The sequence below is a fragment of the Oncorhynchus mykiss genome, chromosome 20 (assembly GCF_057628025.1).
Source record: "Oncorhynchus mykiss isolate SJ-2025 chromosome 20, ASM5762802v1, whole genome shotgun sequence".
In the NCBI taxonomy this organism is placed as follows: Eukaryota; Metazoa; Chordata; class Actinopteri; order Salmoniformes; family Salmonidae; genus Oncorhynchus; species Oncorhynchus mykiss.
Genome location: NC_143041.1, coordinates 40,470,086 through 40,480,102, shown reverse-complemented (window position 1 = coordinate 40,480,102; position 10,017 = coordinate 40,470,086). Strand labels below are relative to the sequence as shown.

The window sequence follows — 10,017 nt, the reverse complement described above, 5'->3', positions numbered from 1 at the left end:
AGGATTCATACCTAACCTCCCCGTGGCTTTCCATAGCCCCCCTACAAACAACGCGCACTGTCCATTGTGCTGACACAGCGCAGCGGAGATACAGAATTTATGGCGTCAGCCTGTCACTCAATCATGTTAACTTTTCATTGTAACCTTTCGGCTATTTTTTTTTTTATATGGGGACATAAAACAAAAACTGATGGGGCTCAAATTTGAACTGAGGGGGCTAAGCCCCCGTTAGCCCCCTCGTGGAGCCTGGTCCGGGTATACTTGTTATCGGCGGGGAAGTTTGTCAGGATCAAAATACATATGAAATGAGCAAAGCCCAGTTAAAAAGTTTGAGGAAAACACGCCATAGGATAGTTTTATTTTTCAGCAGGACAATTGCACAAATTGTAATGCCAAAGACACACCAGAATTGCTTTCCAGGAGGTGTTGAGTGTGAATATTGCTGTCCATCAATGATTCCTAACCAGATTTACTGAGCTTGAGAGATTTTGACAAAAACAATGGCTACAGTATACTGTATGTTTTCCTAAGAGTTGTGAAAAATTGGTAGAATGTTATTCAAAATGATTCACAGCTGAAATGGCTGCCAAGGTGTTCGCAGCGAGTATTAACTCTGGGGTGTGAAGACATATTCAATCAAGACATTTCATTTTTTTTACATTTATTTAACCTTTATTTAACTAGGCAAGTCAGGTAAGAACAAATTCTTATTTACAATGACGGCCTACCAAAAGGCAAAATGCCTTCTGCAGGGATGCGGGCTTGGATTAAAAATTAAAATATAGGACAAAACACACATCACAACAAGAGAGACACCACAACACTACATATGGGCTCCCGAGTGGCTCAGCGGTCTAAGGCACTAACTACATCTCAGTGCTAGAGGCGTCACTACAGATCCTGGTTTGATTTGGCCAGCTGTATCACAACCGGCCGTGATTGGGAGTCCCATAGGGCGGCGCAAAATTGGCCCAGTGTCGTCCGGGTTAGGCCAGGGTAGGCCATCATTGTAAATAATATTTTTTTCTTAACTGACCTGCCTAGTTAAATAAAGGTTAAATAAAAATAATAAAAAACATAAAAGAGAGACCTAAGACAACAACAACATATGACAACACAGCCTAGTAGCAATACAACATGACAACAACATGGTAGCAACACAGCCTAGTAGCAATACAACATGACAACAACATGGTAGCAACACAACTTGGCAGGAGAACAACATTGTAGCAGTACAAAACATGGCACAAACATTATAGGGCAAAGACAACACAAAGGGCCAGAAGGTAGAGACAACAATACATCAGGTGAAGCAGCCACAACTGTCAGTAAGAAAGTCTATGATTGAATCTTTGAATGAAGAGATGGAGATAAAACTGTCCCGTTTGAGTGTTTTTTTGCAGCTTGTTCCAGTCGCTAGCTGCAGCGAACTGAAAAGACCCAGGGATCAAATCAAAAATCAAATCAAATTGCACGTGTGTGCTTTGGGGACCTTTAACAGAATGTGACTGGCAGAACGGATGTTGTATGTGGAGGATGAGGGCTGCAGTAGATATCTCAGATAGGGGGAACTAGGCACTGTATGTACAGTGCAGAGGTTACTTACTTACGGGTGTTGATGCCTCTTTATGCGCCATCAACACCCGGGATCAGTAGTAATGATGCTTTCAAGACAACTGGGAACTCTGAAAAATATGAGGTCAAATCATGACATTAGTGATCTTCAGGTAGGAAAGACGGAGCTCCAGAATGTGGCCCGAGTTCCCGACTTGAAATTCCAAGGCTACGGTCCAAACACTTAAAAGACACACCCTCGTCCATTTACCCTCGCCTTATGCCCTTTGGGGAATCCCCGTCACCACCTTGGTGGGCGGTCCAAATGATTAGCCAAGCAAGGGAAGTTTGAAACGTAAGCCCCTCAGCCCTCGTATTTAGTTGGCTTTGCGAGTGTACAATTATGTTCACTCTGGGGCTGAAACTCCCCATAATTCAATTCACGACAATTATACATGTGCTAAGAAAAGTCTGCGAAAACGTAAACAACATCAATGGAGACGTCAACATACAAGTGTAAGTAAAAACGAATGCAAATAAGTTAGAAATTGTGCTACTAATGCACATGACGGCATTTTACATGTCTGTAAAAGAAAATATGTTAATAAAACAGTTCCAGCTAGGCAGGCTAACATTAGTTAGCTAATTAATTTGCTAGCTATCAAACAGTAGGCGTATATTAATAATTATATATTTAATATAAGTAGATATGCACTGTAAGGCATATAAAGTTACCACCGGTGGCTGAAAACACAATCATTGGGGGATGAATGAGTGATTAATTTCCGGCCAAGGACTTTTAAAAATAATTCCTTCCTCCCTCGCCCCTTTCCCTGCAAGTGTATACTCGTCAGACGTCATGATATATCATCAGAAGTGTCCACTTAATTTGAGGGCTGAGGGGATAGGGTGTGTCTTTTAAGTGTTTGGACGGAAAGTCAGATGACCGTTCAAAACAAATTTTCCAGTCTGAAATTTGTTCCGAGTTCCCAGTTGTCTTGAACGCAGCATCAGTAATTGCCCGTGGACAGTTAGACTCCCTGCGACTGCCTCGCTGTGCTAGCTTCCACTACCACTGTGTGTCGCAATGGTTAATTTTCTCAGTGAGCCACTGTTGGTAGCTGTACTGTACTGTAGGATTTGGACTGGGCATGGATTAATGTCAAGCTTCTTTCAACAGACTTTTCTAGTACACGAAAAACGGACTCTTGGCGGCAGTAAGGAATCTATCACCGCCCATTCAACATAGCCTCGATTTACGTTTTTTTTTATTACTTAAACAAAATCACTTTTTGGGGTTCTCATACACTTACACCGATGTTTTTATTCTTGCTTTTACAGTCGCTAAGAATATATTTGTTTGTGATCTTTGTAAAATAGCTATTTTGGATGCATCAGTTGTAAGGTAGAATGCTAGCCACTGGTTTAAGTATAATGCAGTTGAATTGCGATGATGATACAAACATTATATTAAGCAGGACATTCATACGTGCCTTAAAATTGAATTACATTCCAAAACGAGTGTGAAATTAGGATTTGTTTTTGCTGGCGTTCTATAAGCACCCTTGTTCTGCCACTAATTCTGCGCCAATGTTTGCAAACACAGAAAGGTGTTAATGAAAGTCGATTTTTCTGCATGAGCGCTGTTGTCGCTTTCAGGTGTTTTCATGATTTGCTTTAAAAATAGTATATCTTTATTATTATTTCACTTTTTACTGTTTTTTTTGGGGGGGGGGGTTAATATTATGCATTGTACATTACCTCACATTTACATTATTACTTTTTATTTTAGCCTACTTGGTAAATATGTTCTTCTTCTTGAACTGCACTGTTGGTCAAGGGCTTGTATGTAAGCATTTCACAGTAAAGTCTACACTTGTTGTATTCGGAGCATGTGGCAAATAAAGTTTGATTTGAACCCCCCCCCCCAAACAAATTGTTAAGAGAATCAAAAGTCAAGAACGTCCCATTGTTCACCCGTTCCACCTTTCGTGTATGCGGTTCTTCTCCTTTCAAGTTCCGTTCTAATTTGTTTAAAAAAATGTTTTCGCTGGGAACCAATATATTTTCAATTCCGGTTTTCCATTATAGTACAAGCACATACTGTACTGTCTTTGGTACAAGTCTCTCGGAGCGACCAGGCTAAACTGATGTTCTCATGCCCGTGTATGTTTATTTCTACCTATAAGTAATACACCACCACAGTTTGAGCCATGATTGTAATGTACCTGTCTGTATTGAAGTTGTGCATTCCTCTTTGGCAAAGTAATATTTCAAGTTTGGGAAGTGTTTTTGAGCTGTGGGTGGGTCTAAACTGCGCATGCCTATTTGCCAAATCGGTGAAATCGGTGAAATGCAGACTACTCTTATAAAGTAAAAAAAAAAAAAAGTTTAATTTCGTTCAGTAGGTTTTTTTTTATTTGTAAACTGTGAAGCGCCATTCCAGACGTCAATGCTGTAACAATCAGGAAGTAGTGTATGCTATATTACCCAGAGTCCCCTTCGCATGTATATATGGAAACGGTATTTGATTTTTTTTTATCGTAATTTCACCCAAAATATTTACATATAGAGTTACATGAACATGGTAGTGGACGCCTTATTTATGCGTCTATATCCACACGTTATTGTTGTCGCAACAATATTAATCCGTTACCGGGAATGATAGTGCCGCGAATCTAGATGGTTTCACCCCCTTTACATCGGTAGTACACTCTGGTTTCTCTTCAGATCGCATAAATCTTTCGCCTTTTACTAAAGATTTCCGTGGAGAGGAACATTATGAGTATCAACTAATTTTTTGATGCCCGGCTTCACGGCTGGGCTTCCTACACTTGTTTAAATATAATCGTGATGCACGACACTTAAGAAGTTCGTCATGCTTGTAATTAGAGGCGTTGGACACTACATGCAATGCCATACGTTGTATTGGAGTGCAGTTTCATTCACAGTTTATCTACCTATAAAGAAATATGTGATTTGGAACACTTAATTAAGTAGCCAGAACGCTAGAGACATATAGTTGCTGAAAGTTATGTCTTGCTATATTTACTATGAGCGTGTAATAAATAAATTATGATAATATGATTTTTTTTTAAACAAATGAAACGCTGTGCCAATCGCGTTTTATTTGTTTAAAAAAATCATATTATCATTTATTTATTTAACCTTTATATAGCTAGGCAAGTGAGTTACGAACAAATCATTATTTTACAATGACGGCCTACCAAAAGGCCGGTTTAGAAACTCTGTGGTAATACCACTGCATTGAGGAATGCTGTCTTGCTGCTGTCCTCTGGATATCGGTTTTCACTAGTTACCATAGCCACAAAGGGGAAATGGTCTGTATCATGATTTTTTTAAATGTATTTGATTTATTTCACCTTTATTTAACCAGGTAGGCAAGTTGAGAACAAGTTCTCATTTACAATTGCGACCTGGCCAAGATAAAGCAAAGCAGTTCGACACATACAACAACACACATGGAGTAAAACAAACATACAGTCAATAATACAGTATAAACAAGTCTATATACGATGTGAGCAAATGAGGTGAGATAAGGGAGGTAAAGGCAAAAAGGCCATGGTGGCAAAGTAAATACAATATAGCAAGTAAAACACTGGAATGGTAGATTTGCAATGGGAGAATGTGCAAAGTAGAAATCAAAATAACGGGGTGCAAAGGAGCAAAATAAATAAATAAAATACAGTAGGGAAAGAGGTAGTTGTTTGGGCTAAATTATAGGTGGGCTATGTACAGGTGCAGTAATCTGTGAGCTGCTCTGACAGTTGGTGCTTAAAGCTAGTGAGGGAGATAAGTGTTTCCAGTTATCATGAAAATGAATGACAATCCAAATTATTTTTGGGGTCTTAATTTAAGGTTAGACCTCTGGGTCTAGGGCTCGCTTGTGTGTCTGCTTGCTCCTCCAGTTGTCCTTCCTCCCTTCTACAGACCCAGATCCCGACCCAGCACCTGCAGCAGCCCTAGTTCCCGGTTCTTGTTTTTTTCCTGGTCCCCAGCACCAACCGTTGACCTTCAGTCCCGGACCCAGCAAATGTACCAACCCAGGTTTTCCTGGTCCAAGCCCCAACACCAACACTGGATACAGCACAGCACAGACCAACCACAACTGCCAATTCCTTTCAGCACTAGTCTAGACCCCCCACCCATCTCCCAACATAAAGTCACAGACCTTTTGTTGACTGACTGAATGGACTGACAGATTTAACAGATTATTTTTGTATCTATTTTTTTTGAATTTTTACCCCTTTTTTTCTCCCCAATTTCGTGGTGTCCAATTGTTGTAGTAGCTACTATCTTGTCTCATCGCTACAACTCCCGTACGGGCTCGGGAGAGACGAAGGTTGAAAGTCGCGTCCTCCGATACACAACCCAACCTAGCCGCACTGCTTCTTAACACAGCGCGCATCCAACCCGAAGCCAATGCGTGGAGGAAACACCGTGCACCTGGCAACCTTGGTTAGCGCGTACTGCGCCCGGCCCGCCACAGGAGTCGCTAGTGCGCGATGAGACAAGGACATCCCTACCGACCAAGCCCTCCCTAACCCGGACGACGCTAGGCCAATTGTGCGTCGCCCATGGAACATAATAATGCTTATGTGAGATATGTCATTAGAATGTCTTCTTTTGGATAATACTGTTGGCAGTTTGCAGTTATCCCTTCTCTGCTAGGGCTTAGTCACTTGGGGCCCAGAGAGGGGAGAGGTCAGGCTTGTCTTCATATGTCAATGTATCTGTTAAACCATGTGAGGCTATGAAGAATATCAGAAGGGGAGGAGGACAGAATGGAGGCTTGTCTTCTTATGGGAATGTGTCTGTAACTATTGCATGTCCCCTCTGAGGTTGCCCTTATCTTGATCTAGTTTCTGACCTAAGAGGCTCACTGTCTTTTCTGATCTTGTCCAGGAGGGGGTGTATTTGAGATGGGAGTGTCTAGAAATTGACAATTGATATTTGCCATTGGATGAGGTAATGGTTTGGTACTATGTTGTACCAAGAACGAGATAAGAACTTTGTTTAGGAGACCAAACTGAACAATAATTTATAGCTAATGCTATCTGGCTATGGGATACTCCTCTTTAAAGTAAATAGGAACTTCACAAAGTGCCTTTATCTGTGGTTTGTCATGTCGACTAGGGGGTGGATCTTTGCTATAAAAGATCTCTATTGTCTTTTTGTAAACACTCTCAGAGAATTCATTTATAGACACTGAATTGATCTGAGAGTCAAACAGGGCTATGGTGAAGCTCATATAATTAAAGATGGACTTTATAATATAACTCTGACTTGTGTGTGGTTTGCTCTCTCAATGTTTAGTAATACAGGAAATTACCACGACACCGGGCCCAGTGGGTGGTTGTAGTGAGGTGTAGCCCTTCTCATAGCCCTTCTCTGATTAGGCAGCAGAGGGCACACATCAGCACAACATATTACCCTCTACTGGAAATCCTGGTGCTGCCAGTGCCAACAATCTGGTTTCTCTTCATATGGAATAAATATTTTGCCTTTTACTTAAGATTTCCATGAACAGGAACCACTGAAGGCTGGTGGGAGGCGCTATAGGAGGACGGGATTTCAAGCTTTTACTGCTAACCTACAAAGCATTACATGGGCTTGCTCCTACCTATCTTTCCGATTTGGTCCTTCAGTACATACCTACACGTACGCTATGGTCACAAGATGCAGGCCTCCTTACTGTTCCAAGAATTTCTAAGAGGTAGGGCTTTCTCCTATAGAGCTCAGAGTTGGTCTCGACCTTTTAGTCTTTATGGAAGACTCATCTCTTCAGTAGGTCCTATGATTGACTGTGTAGTCTGGTCCAGGGGTGTGAAGGTGAACGGAAAGGCACTGGAGCGACGAACCACCCTTGCTGTCTCTGCCTGGCCGGTTCCCCTCTCTCTACTGGGATTCTCTGCCTCTAACCCTATTACAGGGGCTGAGTCACTGGCTTACTGGTGCTCTTCCATGCCGTCCCTAGGAGTGGTGCGTCACTTGAGTGGGTTGAGTCACTAACGTGATCTTCCTGTCCGGGTTGGTGCACCCCTCGGGTTCGTGCATCTCTTTGTGGGCTATACTTGGCCTTGTCTAAGTTGGTGGTTGAAGATATCCCTCTAGTGGTGTGGGGGCTGTGCGTTGGCAAAGTGGGTGGGGTTATACCCTGCCTGTTTGGCCCTGTCTGGGGGTATCGTAGGACAGGGCCACAGTGTGTCCCGACCCCTCCTGTCTCAGCCTCCAGTATTTATGCTGCAATAGTTTGTGTCAGGAGGCTAAGGTCAGTCTGTTATATCTGGAGTATTTCTCATGTCTCATCTGGTGTCCTGTGTGAATTTAAGTATGCTCCCTCTATGCCTCAGGACTACCTGCCCTGATGACTCCTTGCTGTCCCCAGTCCACCTGGTCATGCTGCTGCTCCAGTTTCAACTGTTCTGCCTGCAGCTATGGAACCCTGGCCTGTTCACTGGACGTGCTACCTTGTGCCAGACCTGCTGTTTTGGACCCTCTCTCTACCGCACCTGCTGTCTCTAACTCTGAATGATCAGCTATGACCTGTTGCACCCTCTACAACCACTGTGATTATCGTTATCTGACCCTGCAGGTCATCTATGAACGTTTGAACATCTTGGCCATGTTCTGTTATAATCTCCACCCGGCACAGCCAGAAGAAGACTGGCCACCCCTCTCTAGGTTTCTTCCTAGGTTCCAGCCTTTCTAGGGAGTTTTTCCTAGCCACCGTGCTTCTTCATCTGCATTGCTTGCTGTTTGGGGTTTTAGGTTGGGTTTCTGTATAACACTTTGTGACATCGGCTGATATAAAAAGGGCTTTATAAATAAATGTGATTGATTGATGGGCTCATTGTAATGGCTGGAATGGAATCCATGAAACGGTATCGAACAGATCAAACATATGGAAACCACGTTTTACCCCGTTCCACCTATTCCATTCCAGCCATTCCAATGAGCCCGTCCTCCTATAGCTCATCCCACCAGCCTCCTCTGAGAGGAACATTATGAGTATCAGCAAAAAAAAATGTCTTCCTATATGCCTCTTTATCTTAATATTTATTTCAATATCAGTGGAAGCTCCTCAGAGGAGGAAGGCGAGGAACGTCCTCCTCAGTGAATTTCATAAAATAAAAAAACATTTAAAAAGTGATCCTTTTTAGATAAGACTATACTAAATACACTACATGACCAAAAGTATGTGGACCTCTTCTCGTCGAACCTCTCATCCCAAAATCATGGGCATTCATATGGAGTGGGTCCCCCTTTGCTGCTATAACAGCATCCACTCTTCTTGGAAGGCTTTCCACTAGATGTTGGAACACTGCTGCAGGGTGCTGATGCTTGGCATTGCGCATGGTAATCTTAGGCTTGTGTGTGGCTGCTCGGCCTTGGAAACCCATTACACAAAGCTCCCGACTAACAGTTTTTATGCTGAAGTTGCTCACAGAGGCAGAAGTGAGTGTTGCAACCGAGGACAGACGATTATACGTGCTACGTGCTCCAGCGCTTGGTGGCTCCTAGATGTTTCCACTTCATAATAACAGCACTTACAGTTGACAGGGGCAGCTCTAGCAAAGAAATGTGAGGAACAGACTTGTTGGAAAGATGGCATCCTATGACGGTGGTGCCACATTGAATGTCACTGATCCCGCCTGTAAGGCCACTCTACTGCTAATGTTTGTCTATGGAGATTGCATGGCTGTGTGCTCGATTTCATACACCTTTCAGCAACGGGTGTGGCTGAAATAGCCGAATCCACTAATTTGAAGGGTTGTCCATATACTTTTGTAAATATAGTGTATATTCACATCCCCAAATAATTGATTAAAACACACTGTTTTGCAATTAAGGTCTACAGTAGTCTCAGGAGCACTAGGGTAGCTTCTGTCCTCTTCTAGGTATATTGACTTCAAAACAAAACCTAGGAGGCTCATGGTTGTCACATAGACTTAAACAGTAATTATGACAACTTCCAGAGGTAATTCTTCAACCTGTCCACCCAATCAAAGTATCAAAGAATGGATCTAGTTCTGAAAGCATTAACTACAGCTAGCACTGCAGTGCATAACATGTGGTGAGTAGTTGACTCGAAGAGTAAGAAATACAATATTTGAACAAATTAATTTCTTCCAAAATTAAGAAGCAAGTGAGAGAGAGCTTGCTATATCTTTTTTTTCTCTCTCTTAGCTAGCAAATACAGGTACCTAGTTTAGCCTACTCAAACACCCGGCTCAAAAAAGTAGAGGGGCGCTTACTATGGCTATCCAACACTGGAACTTTTCCAAGTCAAGGTAACGTTAAGCATTTGGTTTTATGAATTTACTCTAACTGCTAAACAGCTTTCTGACTGTACTGCATGATTGCGTGTCACACACACAATGTATCAGGTCTGATGGACGTGAACAATGCAACAAATATTTAGCCTTTTAAAAGCCAGTC

General features: G+C 42.3%; 1 non-coding gene and 1 pseudogene across 1 annotated transcript; both read left to right on the top strand.

The window, feature by feature from the left end:
* The first annotated feature begins 4,264 nt into the window (after positions 1-4,264).
* On the top strand, positions 4,265-4,380 carry LOC118942465 (U5 spliceosomal RNA). Its single transcript, XR_005038402.1, has one exon. It is a non-coding gene; the product is annotated as a U5 spliceosomal RNA (small nuclear RNA).
* A 2,666-nt stretch (positions 4,381-7,046) lies between these two features.
* Positions 7,047-7,117, top strand: LOC118942470 (U5 spliceosomal RNA; annotated as a pseudogene).
* Positions 7,118-10,017: the final 2,900 nt, after the last annotated feature.